Below are 22,771 nucleotides of genomic sequence, written 5' to 3'. Positions count from 1 at the left end.
AAAATGAATAGAATACGCTTTTGTTTCCCAAGCATAGTATTCACCACAAGTGTTATATGAGGTCCCATTAGATAGTTTAGATTATATGTTAATAGTCCTGCAACTATTTTCATGTGAATTGGGACAAAAAAAATAACTAGCAGATCAACTCCATGACTTCACAGGTAGTATTCTTTACATTGAAATTAAAAAAATAAAAAATAAAAAATAAAACATGGAGGGGAATCTATATAAATTCAACTTAAGTAAAACATCAAGTTACTATTTACACATATATGGTAAAAAAAAAAATGACTGGCACATCAATGAGTAAGGCTTGGAAGACATGAACTAAATATGATTATTTTATAATTCTGAGCAAATGTGATTGTTCTAAAGATTAAAGTGATTTTTATTCATCAGTTGTAAAGTTTCTAGCATCAAAAAGGTAGATTTATGAAATACAAATCCAAACTTCTAAGAACACAAAAATCTTGGTTTCCAGTAACTTACTTTCAGGATACAGAGATAAAAAATGCTTTACAGAAAACCAAACACCACATACTCTCACTCATAGGTGGGAACTGAACAATGAGATCACTTGGATTCGGGAAGGGGAACATCACACACCGGGGCTTATCATGGGGAGGGGGGAGGGGGGAGGGATTGCATTGGGAGTTATACCTGATGTAAATGACGAGTTGATGGGTGCTGACGAGTTGATGGGTGCTGATGAGTTGATGGGTGCAGCACACCAACATGGCACAAGTATACATATGTAACAAACCTGCACGTTATGCACATGTACCCTAGAACTTAAAGTATAATAATAATTAAAAAAAAACAAAAAAAAGTTCTTTCATATTTACTCAGAGCTAGAATTATAATTACTTTGTATATATGGACATGGTTAATGATAATGACACCCTTTATTTTCACAGTGCCTTCCCATTCACAGAGGACTTGCACTGACATTATTTAATTAGACATCCTAATAACCTGCTGAGTTTGGATTATTAGCCCCTTGTCACAAACGGGAAAAATGAGGCCCAGAGGAGTTGGTTACGTGGCCTGTCCTACGTTACACATCCAGGACATGGAGGTGCAAGATTGGAACCACATCACCTAATCCAAAGTAGTGCTTTTTATTTTCTACCATGCTTACTCTTCTAAGTCTTGTCCATGCTGTCTGCTCTCTCTTCCACATTCAATTACAAAATCCCTCAAGGGCACCTCTAACTGTGTAACAAAGGAAAACCACCTAATCACCTCCTCCCAGCTCTTTTGTTTATACTTTTGACCAGCTCCAATTTGTTCTCCAGACAATAGCCGAAGTCATCATGACTGTCAATCAATCATGATACTTCTTACTTAAGTCCCTGCAACGGCTGCCTAACTTGCTGTGCATAAATTCGATGCCCTGCTCCTTCTGACCCCGTCTCCCGTCTCCTGCCACTGTCCTTGCTCACTGGGCCCCAGCCAGCTGTGTCTCCTCTGGATTTCTCAACCAGGGCAAACATTTGCTGCATCATGCTAGACAGTGCCGTTCTGTGCAGCAGGTGTGCTCTTCCAAGAAAACCTAGGTTCGGTGTAACCTCCATGAACTGTAATTCCCTGACCACCTGTTTCGGTGAGATCCCGCTCCTTACTTTCATGCAACAAACAGCTCTTTCCTTCATAGCTTTTATTATGATTTGGAATTATTTATTGGTGAGTTTATCTGTTTCAGATCTATCAGAAGGCATGTTCTATGAGGGTAGAGGTGAAATCACGTCCATATTTTTTTTTTACCTCTCTAGTCCCAGACACAAACATAGTACTTAGCACATAGTAACTCAACAAATATTTGTTGAATTAATGAACAGAATATGAAATGGCTGAGGGGTAACTTTCCTACTCTGAGGACAAAGTGCAGTTTTCACTGCCTACCCTGATTACAAGCCAGGAAGTATGAAATGCTTGCAAAAACTTCAAGGCTTACCAGGGCCATCTGCAGGGATATTATCCTGAAGCCATTGCTTACACCTGACTAGTACTACCGCTATGCTGGATACTCAAGACAGGAAGTGAGGGCCTGTCAGGGGCTTCTAAGCTGCTTTTCAGGAGAGGAAAGCTTTTAGTTAAACCATTGGTGGAATACCCTGAGCCCTGCCTGCCTTGCCTTTCCACGAGGAAGCATACAACAGCCCAAGGGTCACAATTTTAAAACCACATATCTAATAGATAAATACAGCACCAGAAACTAGAAAGCTGTATTCTATTCCCAACCATACCACGTTCTACTGAGCCAATAAGTTGCTTTTACTGGCCAGACTTCAGTTTTCTTACCATTAAATAGATGTAATATTGTTTATCCTCCTTAACTCATATGATTGTTTTGTGGATAGAATAAAATAAAAATGAAAATATTTTGAATAGGTAGAAGTACTTTACAGTATTATTTGAACCTGAATTGCACAGATAGGATTTCTTCTCCTTAGCGGCTTCTAAATTAAGGAAGATGCACTGATTTCCATAGATACAAAGACATTCCAAAGACATAAACACAGTGAAAGGACAAATGCATTATTCATTGGCATTATGGATTTAGGTGGGTGGTCAGAAAGAGACAGTGTTCTATAATAGATCTCTGCCTGCAGATCAGGAGACCTGGGTTTGAACCTAGCTTGTCATCCATTTACTAGCGCTGCAGGTTTGGTAGGTCACAAAACCTCTGGAAGCCTCAGTGGCCCCCATCTCTAAATTGCAGAGGGAGGGTGGGAGTGGGTGGGAAGTGGAGAAATAGTGATGATATTATGATAGTTTGGAGGATCAAATGAAAAGTGGACTAGGAAAGGCCTTTGGAAAACAGTTAAGTGACTTAGCAATGCAAGGCATTAGTATTATCCAAGCACTTGTGTGTTTAGCCAAGGGGCAGTCAGAAAGTCGTCAGGGAAAGCTGCCCAGAATAGCAAAGAAGTATCAAGAATGACTTAAATAATAGCAGGGAGAGGGCAGGTCTAGTCAAAGAACAAGTTTCAGGGGAGGGTGCAGCCTAGGAGAGGGCAGGTTTCCAAGGGGCTGGCAGGACCCAGCCAAGGCGGTGGGTAGCTCCCCCCTTTCCAAAAGCTGAAGTGGTTCCTAAAAGCCCTGGATTACAAGGCAGAGGACAGCATTCAGGTGGGGAGAACGTGTTAAAAGGATCCCAAGTACACTCAAGGATGTTTGTTTTTGATTAGAAGATGAGGATTAACTGGATTAATGGAGCCTCATGGATGGAGAATGTGCAGATGCTAATTGCCCCTAAATTACAGTGGATTCCATTGGAATTGTGTATTCCTCTCCACAAACCAAACCACTGCCTGCCTTCTCTCTCCTTCCCTCCCTTCCCACACAATGCTAAAATGAATGTGTCATTGTAACTGAGATGAAAGGCCTTGAAATTGATTTTCTACTTCCTTCCAAGATCTCTTGTTTGCAAAACACAGGAAGATCTAAGTTACTAATCGAGTTCCAGTTTCTTTCAAACAAACAAACAAAAAATGTTTTCTAGGGATTCAGTTGCTGGAAGGCTTTTTCAAGCCCTCATTTCTTGCTTGGTTTCTGTGCCATACCAATTAACTTAGTGGTTCTCAAAGTTGAGTGCATACTAGAATTACCTGGAAACCCTGTTAAAACAGATTGCTGGGCCCCACCCCCACAGTCTCTGATGCAGTAGGTCCAAGGAGAGGACCCAAAATGTGCATTTCTAACAAGTTCCCCCAGTGACAGCTATAGTGCTGCCCCAGGGCCTCCCTTTGAGAACAAATTAACTAGGAAAATAGCAACGTATTTTAAGGAACCCGGCACACGAAAAGAGTGCAAACCTCAAAGTCCTGTGGCTGTGTCTTCTTGGAGAAAGAGATACAATCACTTAGAATTCAAGCCCGTAATCCCAGCACTTTGGGAGGCCGAGACGGGCGGATCATGAGGTCAGGAGATCGAGACCATCCTGGCTAATATGGTGAAACCCCGTCTCTACTAAAAAATACAAAAAACTAGCCGGGCGACGAGGCGGGTGCCTGTAGTCCCAGCTACTTGGGAGGCTGAGGCAGGAGAATGGCGTAAACCTGGGAGGCGGAGCTTACAGTGAGCTGAGATCCGGCCACTGCACTCCAGCCTGGGCGGCAGAGGAAGACTCCATCTCAAAAAAAACAAAAACAAAAACAAAAAATTAAAAAAGTATCTACTGTTTCCTAAGTCAGCTATGCATAGATTCTCTTGGATTTGGTAAAGCTTATGGATAGCTTATGGGATCAACTTGCTTTGCTATTGCATGGGAAATGCAGAGGAATTTGCAACCAGGGTGTTTTCTTCCTGAAGTCCCCACCCATTCCTCCCCCTCTCTGGTTTGCACACCCCCTCTTCTGTTGATTATACATGTCAAGTGGTGTTTTCACAGCTCCACAGCCATCACACACCTCCAGACCCCTGAACACTCCCTTTGCCTTGAAGCCACCAATATATGTCCAGTCCTATTCTACATTTATTTATAGGCCAGATTTGTGCAAGGCCTGGGCTGCTTTTTCTAATGTTTCCAAAATTTTTGCAAAGCAGTAGACAGTGAATCAACAGATTTTGGGTTCTAGCTTTCGCCTTGCCTCTATGTTACCATATGATGGTCGAAAAAAAATACTTAAACCTCTGGGTAGGATTTTACTCATCAATTAAAGAAGTTACTAGTCTAGCTAGCTTAGTGGTTCTTCCTCTTTTGGGAAAAATGAAAATGAAATATATGGACCTCTTCCTAGGAAAGTGGACATGTGCAAATAAATGCAAAATATGGTTTACAATTTTTAGACTGCCTGAATAATAATATAGTAATAACAAGCAAGGATGATTGCAGCATTTATTGAGTGCCAACTATGTGCCAGGCACTGTACAAGGCACTTTCCATGTGTTGTATTTAATCCTTGCAAGAACCCTAGGAGGTCATAATGCCCAGTTTCTAGATGAGAAAACCATGGCAAAGACAAGAGAATTTATCCCAGTTCACCCAACTGGTAAGCGCACAATGGGATTTGTGGCAGCCTCCACAGCCCTGAAGCTGACCAATTGTCCTCTGGGACATGTATGGCCCTGAGTTAAGAGTAGACCCAGTTCTAGGTGATAGTTCAATTCCCCCTGAGCTCTGAAGTACATAATTCACAGATTTTTTTTTTCCAATCACTAATAACCAAACATTTGGAGAAATAACCCCTGGCGTTCTTAAGGCTTCTGTGCATCAGAGTGGTCACAAAGTTTACAATTGAAAGAATATTTGGGGATTAAACTCAGAAAACCAAGCCACCACAGTGCCACACTTCTGTCGTTTCTGGGTATCTTAAAAATGAATGCTTTCTTATCGTAGTTTCTGACCAGAGGCAGCTTCCTTTAAAGGTGAAAGGAAGCAGTTCGTCTCAGCTCCAGCAGGTCAGTAATGTGACGAGATAAAGGGCAGTTCCTTAATGAAAACCACTCTGCCTCCTGCCAGCAAAGGAGTTTTCTTAGTGCATTTCAAGTCCTCTAACACCTCTTCCCAGATCAATGGCTTTTCATAAATGCACCAGGAGATCTTTGAACCACTAATGCTTCAGGGGCTGTTTAGGTTTGGAGTCAAACTGTTTAATATAACTCTCCTCCAAGTCTGGCTGTATTGAAAGGTCTCAGGAAACAAGGCAGGAGGAATGTATAAAAAGCAGAACCGCTGCGGCCAAGTGATGTCCCCCGCCTGCCTCGGCCTTCTGTTTATACAAGCAAATTGGACCAGGCTTATTCCATTCAGGAGGGGGAAGGTGGAATGAAGTGGCATATGGGTCACGGTGGAGAGTTGAGTGAAAAGGAATCAGATAAAAGGTGCCTTTTGATTGGAGTGGAGCAAGTCATTTGCTTAGGAAGCGGGGCGGGGCGGGGGGCGGGGGAACCATTGATTGGCTTTATCAACAGATTAAGTCATCAACAGATTAAGCACTACAGTAAAAACTGCATTGTGCTGGAGAAGTGTGGGCCAGACTTCTGCATGTCCCTGGGAAAATGAATGCCATTTAATTTAAATACTTGTTTAAACACTTAAGGCTAGAGGAGGTGTGTTTTCAAAAGGGACATGACTGTGAGCATCAAGAAATATTATAACAAAGGCTAGTCTTTCTTCCATCTAAAGTCGTTCCCACACTCACTTTCTCCAGGCCCTTGGTGGGAATGATAAAATAATCAGAAAGGTGGGCATTTTCTGAATGTAGCCTGTGTAGCACTGTGCTATGTGCTTTACCTCATCTACTGTTACTAACTCTACTTTCAGATGGGAAAACTGAACCCCAGAGCACATGAGCAACTTGGCCAATATCACACCAATCTGGGATGGGCACCTCAATTTTCTTTTACTCAGCCACCATCCTGAGTCTGTCTACCCAAGGAAACACGATCCACTGTCATCTAATGTTTCGTTCTTTTACTCTTAAAAATCTATGACTTGCTGGTAAATTTCGTGTTGTTCCACACAATATCCCTTCATTTAGACTTCAAGCCCCCGAGGGCAGGGACCATGTAATTTTAAAATTTTGCCTTCCACCACAGTGTCTGGTACAGTAGAGACCTGGTACCTATCCTTTATTCTTGAAAAGTCAATCTAACAGTAGCTCTAGAGCTTTGGTGTGGGTTTTTTTCTGATTATAATATTCATACAAGCTCACTGCATAAAATATTTTTTAGGCACTAAAATTATGTAAAAATAAAAAAAGCCAGCAGAGGTAACAGTCATTAACATTTCAATATATAGCCTTCTACTCTTTTCCTGATATACATACACATGTAAAGATACACTTTAAATAGGATGATGCTATGCATGGTGTTTTGCCGCCTGATTTTTTTGCTAACAATACATCGTGGGCATCTTTCCATGTCAATAACTCTAGATCTTCAGCAGTTTGTATATCATAATCCTGCACGGTGTTCCATTGTGTGGTTGTGTCATGATTCACGTAGTCCTCAGCGGATGTACTTGGATGGTCCCTGATATGTGCTTGTCTCTGCAAAGATGGAGCAGACATTCCTGAACTTACAAATTGATGCTCCTCTTTCAGTCCTTGTTCTTGACCCAACTTCTTGAAAGCTTCACACCCACCACATTTGCTTGGATTGCAGTTCTCCTAGAAATGGCAAAACAACATACTTTGTCTATTTCAGGATGCCTTCATATAATTTCATTTTTAATATAAAAATTAGGCTGTGGCATTTCCCTTCGAACAGAAGGAAGTCACAGGTGCCCATTTCTGATTCAGTTCTCAGAATACCCTAATCTCCTCTCCTGCTGAACAGTCTGTGTCAGGGAGTCACCGCACCCAGGAGTTTAAGAGTCATTTTCATAAGTGCCCCATCTATGAAATTGCTGTGGACAGTTAATAAACCCTGGGTCAAAGGCTAATGGATGCCAGCAAGAGCATGGGGAGAGGAGACAAGCTGGTGATTGGGGGATTTGGGAAATTAGCCACTCACCTTTTAAGCATCCTGGGAAATCACAGGTGGCTATAGCTATGCTAGGGCCAAGCCAGGTATAAAGGCAGAACTAGGGGAGAGTTCAGGCTGATAGTAATAGATGATAGAAAGTGCAGGCCCTGGGAGCCTTATTTATTATTTTCCATCAGCCAAGTGAAGGCAATTTTTAGATGTAGACTTTTTTTGATGAACTGTCACCATGGTGATGGAATTGGAAATTCTTTTTCTGACAACATTGCTGTTAAACCATTTGTTTAATTATTTGCATACCATGACTCTAGGAGGCCCCTAGAGCTGTATGCTTCTCTCTGTACAAAGAAGAGTTGATCTCAGGCAACTCTTAGATTCCTTACAGCAGAGAGATCCAAGTTTTCTATATGCCTGGTCTTTACCAGGTATGGATTGAGGCTCCTGGATTCCACAGAATTCATCTTGCAAAAGACGTTCATGAGAGAACAAGCTTGAAGAAAAGAAAGAAGAGCAAGGAATTTACCATCTGTTCTGGGAAAAATGGTTTTGAGCCTCTCTGCTTCTTCTCTGGACCCAACAGATTTGGTTTCTTGCACATCACATCTACAGAATCACCTATAGGCCAGAGATGTTGGAAGGAGACTTTCAGTAAGTACCTTCTGGTATGAGCTGGGAACTCCGGAGTCTTAAGTTGCCTTTTCTATTATGGGGCTGGAGCCATTTCTGAATTCATCCCTTTCCTTCCTTGAATAATAGTTTCTTTAAGATTCCAGATGGATTCAAGATATATATATATATATACGTATTTTAATCCCCTCTCTTAACTCTCCAACTGACTCCAGAACAATATCCAGAAAGGTCTCTTCTAAACATCCCTCCCTGATTTGGGACCTGCTCATTAACCGAAGAGAATGAGATTGCTTCCTGACTCTTCCTATACTTTGCCCTAACCCACAGTTCCATTCAGACCTGGTCTCTGAAAAATTACCAGCCCCAATTATAACGAACAGTTTCCCGATGAGAAGTAATTTAATTTTGCAAAGTGTTGTCCAAGTCATGAGGATTGGAGGTGTCTGGAGACTTTGGGAGTGGCAGCTGTTCTCTAATCCTGCGGCCCTGTGGGGACACTGTGTACATCAGGGTAGGAATTTCTTCAAGTTGAACCAATGTCTCCTCTTTCTGCCTTTTTCCTTATTTTGTCTCTTTCCCCCATCGCTGCTATTCTTCCTTAAAGACAAGCAAGGGGTTGGTGGATTCCAGGCTGTTACCACCCTGCTTCTGGAGGATGTGGTGCGTGTGACAGCTTGGGCAAGGCACGGAGCCCAGGCTGTGTGTGTCACACTCCGTTCCCACGGACAAACACTGCTGCTCGCCTCCCTGTCCAAATCTGACACCACGCATGTTCTCCCGATCCTGCGCTGTTGCTCTGGAAACCAAGGAAGCAGCAGGATCTGGAGTAGGATCATGGCCGAGTCAACCTTAAAAGTCTCCCAGACATTTCAGCAACTTCTGGTGGGAAAAATGCACGCGCACCCCCTGCCCAGTGAGAAGTTTTGATGGAAAAGTTTGCTTCCTAAAGTTAGAGAATGTCTGCCCACAGCTCATGTTGTGGGCAGGGTAGTATACTGGATGAAGATTCAAACTTCAGGATCTCAGGCAAATTCAAGCCCTGCTGCCTACCAGGTCATACACGTAACGAATAAATAAGAGCTGTCATCGTATCCATTTCAAATGCCACTCTGTTTCCTCCCAGGGTGGACTGGCCATCTTGCAGTCTCCACGTTGCTGAGTTCCAGTACTGTGTTCACACTCAATAATCTGCTCTTGGGATTAAGTTCCTGGCTCAGAGGCTTACCAACTGGGTGACTGGCATGTTCTTCACCTTTCTGGTCCTCCTACTGGTTATTCACCAAAAGGGAGTAATTATGCCTACCTCGAAGCTATGTTTTGAGAAAGAGAATTGCATGCATGAGGTCCATAGCTCAGGACACAACCCCAATATGACCTGCTGGCAGAATCACATTCTCCAATTGTAGCATGCAAATGTTTCCACTGGGAAGAAAAAGGTTTCTTTCCCTTTCCCCAGCCTCAATCTTTCATTCCTATCCAAAGACGCATCTGACTTTATCATACCAGCTCACTTCTGTCTTTAGAGATAGGTAAAACAGAGTTATAAAACTCAACCCCTGACCCCATGCCCCACTCCCACACACACACACACCCATGCCAGCATTATTACCTTTGCTGGCACCATGCAGGTAAGCCCTTCAATGTGGTGGAATGTAGGTGGGGGAACCTAGGAGTTTAGGGCAAAGAAGATGGGTTGAAGATTACAGGAGAGTGAGATCAGGTAGGTGGGGTGGGAAAAAAAAAGAACAGAGGCTTAAAAATACAATAGGAATGAGGAAGAGAACGAGCAAGGAGAATGACCCTATGAAGTCAGAAGCCTCCTAGGTCCACAGAAGTCTGGGGAGAGTTTACTGTAGGCCTCTTCTCAATGCACACATCCTCCAACCTAGAGGCCCAGAGCTGTTTCAAAAACAGATGACAGAGCTTTAGTCTTACAATTATCCTTTTAATGAAAATTCCACCCCTCTTTTTTCTTTGAATACAGTCCTGAAAAAATTTTTACACACACACAAAAAGCTATTTTTCAAGTAACAGAGGAAAACAAACCCCAAACCCACCCATACAACTGTGCTCACTCCTCTGCATAGCAGCACTAGGTCCTCACAGAGGAGCTCATACCAAACCTTAAGTGTTCAGGATCTTCAGTGTGTTGGCATTGTACCTAGTTATATGCATGTACACACTCATGCAATTCCTAAAAAAGACATCCAAAAGGATAAAAATATGGTTGGTGTAATAATAACCTGATTAAGAAAGATAGCATGCTTGGATAAGGGAAGTTAGAGTTTCCGTTTCCTTAGGCAACATCGTATACATAGAAAACACCATGTTAGAGTGGGTGGCACTAGAAGTACAAACAATACTGGACTCCTAGTGAAATGGTGATATATTTTTTCTTAATACGTGTTCACCTTTTGCCCATTTTCTTGTAGAACAAAGCAGGGCTCTAAGCTGGGGTGGGTGTGTCCTTTTTGGGTGTACTTACATGTTTGAGCTTAGAGCTCTCACGCTATTGTTTCTCGGCTTGGCTTTTGCTCCCTTCGGGAGGAGGTCAGGGCACACACTGGAGATTGCCACCACTTGTTCTCATGCAGAGTTTCATCTAAAACCATGAGGGGCCTGAAACTTCTTCCTGCCTTTGTCTGTTATCCCCCCAAAATATCACATTTAGTAAGATGCATTTAGATATGAGACATACACTCATATACACTCATTTAGATATGAGACATACACTCATTTAGATATGAGACATACACTCATACTCTGGCTCAACCTTTCGTTGAGTTTTCAATCTCATTGTTTTCGAATGCAGGATCATTTATGTATAAGGCAAATATAGGAAATACATAGTGAGTGAAAACTCAGTCTGCAAATGTCTGTATCCAGGAAAGGTGACTTGTATTGTTTGTAACATTTTCTCACTCATGTTCACGTTTCCCTTTTCACAAAAACTAAATCACAAGCACTTGCAAATCCCTCTGCCTCCTTTCCAGGACTGTGTCCAAGTTTCCGAGAGTGTGTAGCAGAGCCCAGCCTAAGGGAGGAGGTAGTGGGCATCTCGTTCATGGAACCTAAGTCTGTCCACCTTGGTGTCCAATGAGATAACCCCTTCTCACTCTATATGCTTCTTCCCTACAATTCTCGAGGGCGCAAAAAATCATCCTTTTACTTACTGCCTTCCTCCTCAGCGGCTCTGGGAGACTCTCAAAGGCTATCTTTCAGGCAATATCACTCATTGCCATCATGAAGCCGTCCCTCCTTGAATGCTCCTGCAGCGGCGTGGAGCCAAGGGAATTCTCAGAGGCTTGCCCCCTGATGTTTTTCCCAACTGGAGGAATCTCTGGTGGAGGGAGATTCCTAATTCTGACTGATCAAGTATATTCTGAGCACATTCAGGGTTTAAATCTACAATGTCCAATAGAACTTTCTGTGATGATGAGTGTGTTGTATATGTGTACTTTCCATCACAATAGCCACAGTCACATGTGTCTAGTATGACCAATGAACTGAATGTTTCATTTTAATTGACTTAAATTCAAATAGCTCCATGTGGATAGAGGCTGCCATGGTGAACAGCGCAGGTCTAGAATTTTGAAACTGAGAGACGAAGAATTAATGTCTTTATTCTCTGTGCTGTGCTGGCACAATTGGTCCCTAAGGCAAAGGTGGGATATTTCTGGTCTGCCTAGATACAAAGGAGTATGCATGTCTTGGAAGGAGCAGCATGAAACACATAGGTTACTATTTTAAAATACTATCTTGGCCAGGCACGGTAGCTCAGGCCTATAATCCCAGCACACTGGGAGGTGAGGCAGGTCAATCACCCGAGGTCAGGAGTTCGAGACCAGCCTGGCCAACACGGCGAAACCCTGTCTCTACTAAAAATACAAAAATTAGCCAGGAGTGATGGCTGGTGCCATAATCCCAGCAACTCTGGAGGCTGAGGCAGGAGAATCACTTGAACCGGTGAGGTGGAGGTTGCAGTAAACCGAGATCATACTACTGCCCACTCCAGCCTGGGCAACAGAGAGAGACTCCATCTCAAAAAAAAATAAAATAAAATACTGTCTCACCATAAACACATAAAGATTCATGTTGCTCTAGTTGATTTCGTGGGCAGTCTGGAACCTGCCCCTTGCCCATCTCTTAAGATACTGAGTCACCTCTGACAAATCACAGGCATCCTCGGAAGCTGCTTTGGAAACCTCTGAGCTAGTTATAGCTAAAATCTGGTGCTGACATTCCAGGGTGTAGACATCTATATATCTATAGACAGAAGAACTACATCTTCTAGATGAGCAAGTCATGGCTTCCAAAGGGTAGTGACTTGCCTTAAGCACACAGTTCATTTCTGGAAGGTTCTGAAAGCCAGGTCTGCCACACTCTATTCAGAACACTTTCCTCCCTACTTCATAGTCTTCTATAGGACTCTAACCCTCACACTTCACTGTTCCATCTCCCCTGGAAATAATGATTTCCTGGAGGAAGGGTTCTCTTGCTCTAGCACTGTGTGTGGCAGGGCATCTACTGCTCAGTGATGAGGAAGACAAATTCATTATGTGGGTATTTTAGAAAGTGAGTAGAGACCTCAGGCAAAAATAGTTTCTGCGACCACTGTCCTCTCTGGTTTTGCGTGTTTCTCTTTCCGCTTTACATAGGTAGCAATCCCTATACCCACCATCCATGCTTTTGGAGATGCTAAAGGTGTTCTGAATGAGAAGATTTCGTTCCTTAACTCTAAGTTCTAACCTAAGGAAGGAGGCTCTGTGTTTAAGTTAAATTAATTCAGCTGCTGTAACAAATGAATTTAATACAATGTATAATGACTCAAATTGATTGAGGTTTATTTCTCTCTCATATAAAGACCAAAGTGGCTTTTCTTAATGAGTAGGTGGCTTCCTTCCAAGTAATCATTAAGAGACCCAGATTCCCAAACTCCTTTACTCAATTCATGATTAAGAGTAATCATTAAGAGCTCTGCCACTTTCAGCAGGAGGCGTTCTAGGTTCAATGCTAGGTTTGTCGGCATCATGGGGGATCAACTCAGGGAAGTTTCATGGACCAAGCCAGGCCAATTTCCTCTCCTTGGACGGAACTCAGTCACGTGATCAGGACTAACTTGCAAAGGAGACTGGGAGATGTAGTCCTAGTTATGTAGCCAGGAAGACAAGGAAATGGGTTTGTTCTCACTACCCTTCTAAACCAACATTTGGCAAAATTTCTGTAAAAGGCCAGGTAGTAAAATATTTTAGGCTTTGTAAATCATACTGTTTCTGTCAACCACTCATCTCTGCCAAGATACTATGAAGTAACCACAGACAATATGTAAAAAAACTAAATGGCAGGACTTCCAATAAAACTTTATTATAAAAACAGGCAGTGGCCAAATTTGTCCTGAGAAATGGCCTTTATTTGTCCGTCTCTGTTGTAGCCCAGGGAAAACACTTATTCCCAAGCAAAACACAGAACAAAGAGCATTTTAAACCATCTGCAAAGAACTGAAAAAGTTATGTCTGTTTTCACTGCTGGAGGCAGTGAAAGAAAATGTATTAAGAGGACATAAAAGGACTCAAACATACTTAATTAATCCTTTATAAAAGAGAAATGTTTTCTGCTGTGCTTCGAAGGAAAAGAGTGATAGCTATAGGAAGAGGACATTTATTTCAAATGTAAATTTCAGGATTCCACCCTTAGTATTTTGGAGTTGGGGCCTAGGAATCTTCATTTTCCATATGCTCCCCTGCTCGTTTTAAGCAAGTGGTAGAGGTAGCAGGTGATCATAATTTGCCAATTGCTGCCAAGCCATCAGTTTTTCTGACATTTGTGGATGTAGCTACTTATGAGCCTGTGGAATAGGTGAGAAATAAGGTACTGTGCATATGCAAAGCCACAGACCTAGGTAAGCCTAACTCTTACCCTCAAGGAAGCTATCAAAATACAAGGGAATGTGAGTGATCTTACAAGTCTTCCTAATTTATTCTTTTAATGAATTAACTGGGGACTCTAACTTATAACTAACAGCTTGTGTTATGGTGCAACCCATGATTTAATGCAAAGCAAGGGGCAGAGAGCCAAGACTTCAAACTAGGCTGTGACCCGGCAGGCAGTTTGGCGTCTTTCAGGCATTCCATCACTTGCTTCCCTCCTCTGCAAAGGTCGACCCCCAGGTCTGAGAAGGGACAGTGTTTGCACTGGCAAGAGAGATCCGCAGTCTTGTGGAATGAGTTGACACAGCTGGAAGATCCCAATTCTGAATACCATGTCCCTTCCTTTCTCCTTCCCAGGATGCAGCTAAAAGTTCTCCCTTTGCTGTCTATGAAAGATTTAGCCCTGTACAAGGCTTCCTTCCTGTTGCCCAGCAACCCGGAATGGGGGAGGCAAATTGGCCTGGAGACTCGGGGCGTGACTAGTTGTCAAGGCAGGGTGCTAATGGGCACCCCAGCAGAGAGAGGCAAAACTGCATTCTGAGTGACCTTGAGAAAGCCACTGCAGGAGTTCCTGGGGAAAGGAGTCCCAGACAGCCGTCAGCGTGCTCCCGTTCCAAAGATGTAGTCAAAACAGAAGGAAAAGGAAAACTGCCATCAGATCCGCTGCTTTTCCCTAGAAATAGCCAGTCATCTACCAGAGTTGTCGGAGATATTTTAAATTTCCTTCTCAAGAAGACTGCAAAGCATTGAAGAGTGAAGAGCAAATCAATACGGTGTTTCCACAGTTCACCACCCAACTCAGAGATAAGAGACAGGAAAAAAAATGACCCAAAGATTTCTTTTTCTGGTAGATGATAGGACTCTTGTGCTCATGCCTGATTTCTTGGCATGGAAATGTGCCCTTAGCTGTGAACAGATCTACATGTTTCTTGAGTCCCCATGTCTCTGGGATGACGTCCTCTCACTTGTCTGTCTATGAAAATGGGCTGTTAAACCCTCTTTGGCTCAGCAGTCTGGCAGTGTTCTGGGCTCAGGTTGATACTCTGGCAACTGAGCAGCTCACCTCCCTGAACAAGAAGCCTGTATTTTTATTTTAGTGCCCTTTCCAGATGGGTTTGGTAAAATGTATGAATTCAGAAAATTCAAGCTGAAAGGGGCTTGCACCGGCTTTGGTTCACTCCTCTAATGCAGACAAGGGATTGCTTCTCGATGACTTCAGTGTAGATAGGAATCACCCCAGGATCTTGCGGAAAATGTGGGTTTAGGGGCATTCGCGTCCCAAGGATCTGCCTCAGTTGTCTGGGGTGGAGCCTGAGAAGTTGTATTTAACATAAACTCTTCAGGTGATTCTGACGCAGATAGTATAAATGTTGCAGGTAACTCTGGAACTAGTATAAACAGGATACATGCAGGCTTCTCAGGATGGGGGGCGTGGGTGGCAGATTTGTTTTGTGTCAGAATTCCTTCTTGAAGATGTATGGGTAGAAACATAACCTCATCAGCAATAGAATCTAGCAATCTTACCAGCCTGTGTTTTATTTATTTATTTATTTTAAAAAGGACTTTCTTTGTCCTGCTGGAATTTTCCTCCTGCTTAAGCCCATTTTTCCTGTCTTTGACTCTGAAGCCTCCTCATAAAAGCTAATAAACCAAAGAAGACTTAGGAGATGCTTGAACACACTAAGCTATTCCTTCAGCTTTTTTTTTTCTCATAGACAATATTTATTGACAGACTTACAGACAAGCTTCCTCCTTGGGCTGCTTTTTCACACCCCTTTTGACACCTCTTTAGAGTTACTGCTGCATCGTGCACCTTCAAGGTCATCCATCCAATGGGCTACAGGAGATTAGCCCATTGCTGCGCAGAGGCTTGTGGGAAGCATCAGTTGACTCAAAGGAACTGGCTGCAATTTGTCCTGCTCCTTTCAGCCCTGCTTCCAGCGAGCCCTGGCCTAAGTTACGAATGTTCCTCATGCTGCCAAGGTGGCTGCTTTCCTTTCCTTAAGAGCTACCTTTGGTGAGAGCGGCTAGCATTTCCAGGTCTCGTGTCTTTCTAGCCCCATTTCATGCCATGCTCTTCTTAGCTCTTTCCTCAACATTTCCGTATTAGGGACCTTCAATGCCTGATGTGAGCTGGGCGTTGGGAAGAAGTCGAAGGGAATGTCCCAGGAGAGTCCAGAGTGGGGATAGGTAGGGAGGTCGACTATGTGGAATCACAGATGATAACACACGAAGCAGCCTGATCTCCCTACCTCAAATGAAAGGCCATAGATGTCTAACTTTAATTAAGATATGTCTATGCCACGAATTTGCCTGACCTCTTTCCAGGACAAAGTGATTTTAACTGAAGATCCATAATGACTTTTAAAGGCAGACTACAGGACAAGTCACACAAAGTACTGAGTTATTTGAAGATTTAAGGCAATTGCTACCAAGAATACTAGAGTTCTGCAGTAATAATTCACATCACAGGGAACAGCACAGTATGGAGCTTAGAGACGGAGCAGAATTCGAACCCCACTCTTGTTCTGGGACCTGGGATCAGTCACTCATTAACGCTCTCTGGACATTCGAGTAGCGAAATGTGTAAAACTGATACAAACTCCAAAAAATAACATCTATAGAACATTTAGTATGTTCCTAATGTTGTATTAAGTGCTTTACATAATTTTTTAACTGAAAAATTATACCAAGCCTGTGAGGTCTATATTATTTGTCCCATTTCATAGATGAAAAAGCTGAGGCCCCACCCCAGACAACTGAGGCAGATCCCCGGGACGGGGATGCCCCCAAACCCACATTTTTCGCAAGCTCCTGGGGTGATGCCTATCTACACTGAAGTCATCACAAAGCAGTCCCTTGTCTGCATTAGGGGAGTGAACCAAAGCCAGTGCAAGCCCCTGGGACAAGGGGATGTCCCAGAGCCACTCTTTTCCTTTCCTAATACACAGAAAAAGGGCAGAATCCAGGTGAATATTAAGATGCCCTTAACAGTGTGCTGTGGTTGATCTGCTATGTTACTGTGAGGATTAGATGAGACATGTATATGAGGAGCTTAGCACAGCTCATAGTGTACAGTGCTCCAGAAATAAGAATTACATGTATTATATATGTGTAATGGATGGATATGTCCCAAATGGAGTGACTTCTCAATAAATAGGAATAGACACACTTAATAATGATAATATCATTTATTAGTCTTTAAAAAACTTGCATATTACATCCCCATTCCTAGGAAGGCTTTCTGGATCCATAAAAATCGCTTCCCCAGTAATCAGCATGATACCTTAGTTGCTGGTCATCTCACCCGTTAGCTGTGTCTTGATTTCTACAGCAGAAGTGTTGCATTTCTGTGTGCACGTGTGCTTCTGTATTCGACCAAGTGTCTTGGTGCAGGGGCTGTATTTATTGCTCTGTAGCCCCGGGACTTAACCAGGAGACCTTTGCTTGCAGACTGTCTGGCTTTTCTTACTCAGCACTCAACAGGAGACTTGGGGATTTATCTCACAGCCTGAGAAGCACGTGGGAAAAACTGCTACTCAAAACTTTGTGAAGAAAATTCCTTATTTGCTGGCTTCCCTAGTCTGCGGCTGGGGCTCACTGGCCTTTGTGAGACAGATGAAGGAGATTTGACAAAGAGAGGAAAGAAGAAAGGCAGAGAGGGGACAGGAAGAGCAGGGCGGCAGAGAGAAAGAGTGTGTGTGTGTGTGTGTGTGTGTGTGTATTTTTCTGAGTCAGAGTCTCATTCTGTCAGCCAGACTGGAGTGCAGTGGCATGATCATAGCTTACTACAGCCTCAAACAATCCTCCCACCTCAGCCTTCCAAGTAGCTGGGACTATAGGGAAGTACCACCACACCTGGCTAATTTTTAGTTTTTGTTTTTGCTTTTTTTGTTTTGTTTTTGTACAGACGGGATCTTGCTATGTTGCCCAGGCTGGTCTTGAATTCTCTTGCCTCAACCTTCCAAAGCACTGAGATTATAGGCATGAACCACCACACCTGGCCAGAGTAATGTTTTCCGTAAGATTATAAAAGTTTTCAACCAGAGAGATCCTTAGAGATTATCTATTCCAATGTCTTAATTTTATCAATAAGGCTAGAAAGTTCCAGAGAAGTTAATTGTGCAAAGTTACACAGCTATGGATTATGTATCACTTTTGGACAGTTGCAGCAGAAACTTCTCCAGGCTATCCATGCTTGCACAAATGCATGCATATTGGTGAACGCTGGCTTTTGGAACCTCATTGCTGAGTGGCTCCTGGAACTGTCCCTACGCAGAGTTCCCCACAGTCATTAACACACACCTGCAGGAGCTTCCCTGCCGGATACAGGGTCAGGAGAAAGCAGGCTCTCAACCTGCTCTTGCAGGAGGACCCTTTACCTCCTGAGCATAAAATCAGCCCTGTGGGGGAGGGTGGGAGGGAAGGATGATTATGATGACAAGGGGATGAACCAGAGCCACTCTTGTTTTGTCCTTTCCTAATACACAGAAAAGCCAGGCTGGGCCAAATATATCAGCTCATAGATGGTGTTGCTTTGTTTTTTTGTCCAGTTAGTTGGTTTGTAATTGATGAATAACCCTTATCAGTGACAAGGTTTTGCTTTTTGCCCTCCTGGAAGTTTGGTTTTGTAATCTACAAGGTCATCATTGCCACCTTCTGAGGTTGCGTTATTTTTATTTTTATTTTTATTTTTTTTTTTGAGACGGAGTCTCTCTCTGTTGCTCAGGCTGGAGTGCAGTGGCACGATATCGGCTCACTACAACCTCCACCTCCCAAGTTCAAGTAATTCTCCTGTCTCAACCTGAGTAGCTGGGACTACAGGCATGCACCACCACACCTGACTAATTTTTGTATTTTTAGTAGAGACGGGGTTTCAGGTCAGGCTGGTCTCAAACTCCTGACCTCAGGTGATCCACCTGCCTTGGCCTCCCAAAGTGCTGGGATTAAAAGCGTGAACCACCGCACCCAGCCTGAGGTTGCTTCTTAATGCTCCTACACTCAGGGCTAGCCCACCTTCTCTGCCCTATTTTGCTTCCTTCCCTTCATTCCTGTGTGCAAAAGGCACTGTTTTCCAGCTCCGAGGAGTCAAGGAAAGTGCCTGTGTCTGTGTGGAGAAAACCAGCTTGACAATGGTCTTGACCTATCTAAATCTTTCCTAGGCTTCAGCCACAGAAAAGCCCTGGCTGTGGCTATTCTTTCTCCTCTCCCCCTCACCATCCTCTCCCTTAGCAGTATTTCAGGTTTCCTGGCTCTCATCAAATTTATACTGACTTTCCACTCCATGTATTTAGGTATTCAGGCCCTGGCCAATTTTGATTCAGAAAATTTTCTGGATATACATAGCTGGAGAGAGAGAATAAGAATATATGTATAATGTATAAAGGCAGGTGATACTACCAGATAAAATTATCTTCTTGAGTGATTCAGTCCCTTTGTATCATGCCACAAAGATTATGTTCACTCCATGAGTGTGTCATAAAGCTTTGAGATACCAAGAGTGAAAACATAATCAACCTTCCTTTCCTTTCCTCCCCTTCCCCTTCCCCTTCCTTCCTTTCTTCCTACAAAACATTCTCTATTATACAAGCTTCTCTGTAATACCAGTCAGGCAGACCTCAAAGTTTTTGTGAGGCATTTTATGACTCTTTTATCCTTTCCCTCATCCACTCAGTGCAATAACTGGCACACACAGGAACTATGGCGTGAACAAGACAGGCAGTCTCTCTTCTCAGGGAGCCAACAGCCTAGAGGCCTGCAAGCCAGAGCAAGTATGCAGATCTATAAACCAAGCATTTTAGAGTAAGTGGCATGAGAAAATACGACAATGTGAGGAAGGGGGAAGAGGTATGTAACTGTAGGTTTGGAGGGCAGATGAATGAATATTTGAGCAGAGACCTGAATGAGTAGGAGCCAGGCCTGCTCAAAACACATTTGTCTTTCGAGGAGCTGCCTGGGGCCCCGGCTGCCCTGGGCCACCTATTTAGCCCGGGTTTAATTCCACATGAGGCTTCACCTCAGAACGGGCATAAGAGGCAGAGGTCAAGCAGCTGCTGAAAGTGGAGTAACCCAATCTTGGGCACAAGTTGGCCTTTAATAAGCATCCAGGTAGCCCTTTGAAAAACGAAACCTGTGGTCAGGTCTCTGAGAGCAGAAGGATCGGGTTTCAGTTTTAATTACAAAACCAAAGAGCTGTCCCTTCCTAGGTCCCATTTTGCTCCATTTCGGCTTCCCCCAGAAGAGGTTTTCCTGTCTTCCATCCTAGGAGCCCTGACGTGCTTACCTGACCCAGAGATGGGCCGCTCTGGGTGCAGCATGTGGAGCTTGAGTTGGCCAGGCTTGCGAAATGGTAGGATGGAAACAGAGGCCCCAGATGGGGTGTGAGAGCGGGTGATGAAAAGCGTGTGGGAGGTGAGGACTGGGTTTGGGGGTTGTTGGAGTTCACGTCTGTGGGCTACAGCTCAAATGATGACATCACAGAAGGATGGGACAACTTTGAAGTCCAGGAGAATGTGCATGTCTTTTCTTCTCTCCCGTCCCCTGCACCTGGCAGAAACTCTGCTCAATGGAAGATAAAGCGATAAGATGGGGATGTGGCCAGTGCTAGTAAAGGACCCCTTTTTAATCCCTCACATTTTTGGCACTTGCTGTGTGGTAGACACTGGATTAAGCAGCTAACCTGCATTATTTTGCTTAACTCTTGTCAACATTTTATACAGTGGGTAGTAGCACTATTCTCATTGGATAGATGTAGAAAGTGAGCCTCAGAGAGGTTAGATAAGTGGCCCGGGCTCCTCCGTGAGTAGGTCATGGCCAGGGTTCATCCCAGGTGTGACTGAAGAGCCCATATTCTCCACATCTTTGCTTCACTGCCTCTTCATGTAAGCTCTGGACCTGCCATCATAAGACAAATGGAAAGAGGTGACCTACCTTCCTAACGGCGTTTTCCAAAGTGATTTCTGAAGATATCCGATATGGGCAGCCTTCCAGAATTAGCTCAGTTGTTAAAGGTTTCCTGGATGAGTAAGTGGTGTGGCGGGTGGGGGTTGGGAAGAGGTGAGAAGGAGAGACAGCGTGGAGAATGATTTCCAAGGCTGGATCTTTTCTTTATTTGATTCTAGTAAATTTTAACGAGGCCCTTAATGAAATCCCAGTGCTTAGCAGAGCCTCCACATTTACAAGTTGCCAGACCTGGGGCGGAAGAAGGGAAGTTGGAGTCCTGGCGCTGAGCTTAGTCCTGCTGACCTTTCGCAGCTCAGGCTTGTAAGAATGAGCACTGCACTCCGAGCAGAGCACTCCTGCCCAGATCAAGTGGCCAGAATCCTGACCCCAACACAAGGCTGGTCCCATCTCCTTTGAGGTGGCATCCTTCCACTGACACACCTGAAGTGGATGGCTGCCAGTTGGTGAGACATTGGAAGGAAATACACACAGTTATCATAGGTCAGCAGAGCTTCATGCCATTTCGCTTCAGGATTATTACAAAATGAAGTCTCCTAGGCAATCATCAAAATCCTCATCTCATCTCCCAATGTACAAGACGCCCTTTCCTGTACCCCCCAAACATGACTTTTATCAACGGTGAAGAGTTATCGTTTGTATTCACTATTTAGTAGATAGTAAATAATATTTATAACATATCAAGTTATAAAGAATAAAAAATGACAATAAAACTGGTTCCTGTCTTCCAACACCTAGTTAAACCAAAAAAAAGGGGGAGGGAGAAAGAAAGAATATCACTCTGGTTTTGAAGCCCCCTATTTTGAATGAATAAATGATATTTTTATCAAAGTGGGCAGTGCTATACAGAGGGCTTCTCCAGAATCATATTCTCTATTTCCTACCAGATTCAGACTTAACAACAAAAAAAGTACCAGCTTTTGTAATAGCAAAAACAGCTGCAGCGCATTTGCTGACAATAACATCAGGTTACTTTTCAAGTCTGGTTGAGTGTTTTCCCTTCCCTTTGACCTGATGTCCGTAAGTAAAGATTTTAGGATGTGTAAAACCCTGAGCTCTGACAGAGTGGGCCCCTCCTCTCCCCCGGCAAACGACTGTCTTGAGTGTGCTGGCAGTGCATTCCTCAGCCTTCCTCCTCGGGGGTCTACAAGGCACCCCTGAAAGTCTGGCCTCATTCTTTGCACGGCTCTCTTCTCTATAAATCACCATCCACACTGTCCTCATTGAGCCACGGAGGAATGAAGCCATCTTCCTATGTGTACATAGGTGTCACCTGGCCTGGAAGATAAGCCAGAGCATTAGTAGCTAGAGCTGTTACAATTTTGCCTAGAAGCCACAAGCAGTGGAGACTCACTGTGGTCACCTCTCCAAATTAAATCTTTTCGTAGTTCTGGCTTTTTTACACACTGGAGAGCGGTAACGTGGAGTCAGACCCGCCAAAAACTCCAGGGTTCACAAAGGCTTCTGAGAGGCACTTTGGAACTGAACTCGGTGATGTCATTTTTGGGATGCTGGAGCCTGGGCCAGGCTGGGACTCAGAAGCAATTCAGGGTCCAGGAACAGAGCTGGACTGGAGGCTGAAGCAGGTGTTGGTTATAGCTTCGGCCTGTATAGACTTAGTATTCAGTGGACTTAGCTTCCCTGAGCCCTACTCTTCTTTCTGGAAATAATTAGACTCACATTTCTCTTCTCAGTAGGTTATAGGGAGAATCAAATGACATAGTCCATGTGAAGGGGCTTCATACTGTAAAGCACTCTAAAAATAAAAGGGTTTTTTTTTTTTTTGGAGACGGAGTCTTGCTCTGTCACCCAGGCTG

General features: G+C 43.6%; 1 protein-coding gene and 1 long non-coding RNA gene across 2 annotated transcripts in view; one reads left to right on the top strand and one right to left on the bottom strand.

Annotated features, from left to right (window-relative positions):
• The window catches only part of SLIT3 (slit homolog 3 (Drosophila)), a gene marked incomplete at its 5' end in the record, with an annotated part of 639,532 nt that overhangs the window by 268,693 nt on the left and 348,068 nt on the right, over window positions 1-22,771 (top strand). The window lies entirely within an intron of this gene.
• Window positions 6,803-20,414, bottom strand: LOC105515821. Its single transcript, XR_001002396.1, has 4 exons — window positions 20,278-20,414; window positions 14,823-15,061; window positions 11,241-11,336; window positions 6,803-7,121 (listed from the first exon to the last, which is right to left on the bottom strand). It is a non-coding gene; the product is annotated as an uncharacterized LOC105515821 (long non-coding RNA).

Source organism: Colobus angolensis, unplaced genomic scaffold (assembly GCF_000951035.1).
Source record: "Colobus angolensis palliatus isolate OR3802 unplaced genomic scaffold, Cang.pa_1.0 Scaffold27, whole genome shotgun sequence".
In the NCBI taxonomy this organism is placed as follows: domain Eukaryota; kingdom Metazoa; phylum Chordata; class Mammalia; order Primates; family Cercopithecidae; genus Colobus; species Colobus angolensis.
Note: the sequence above shows the minus strand (reverse complement) of the source record. Positions and strands in the feature narration are given on the sequence as shown.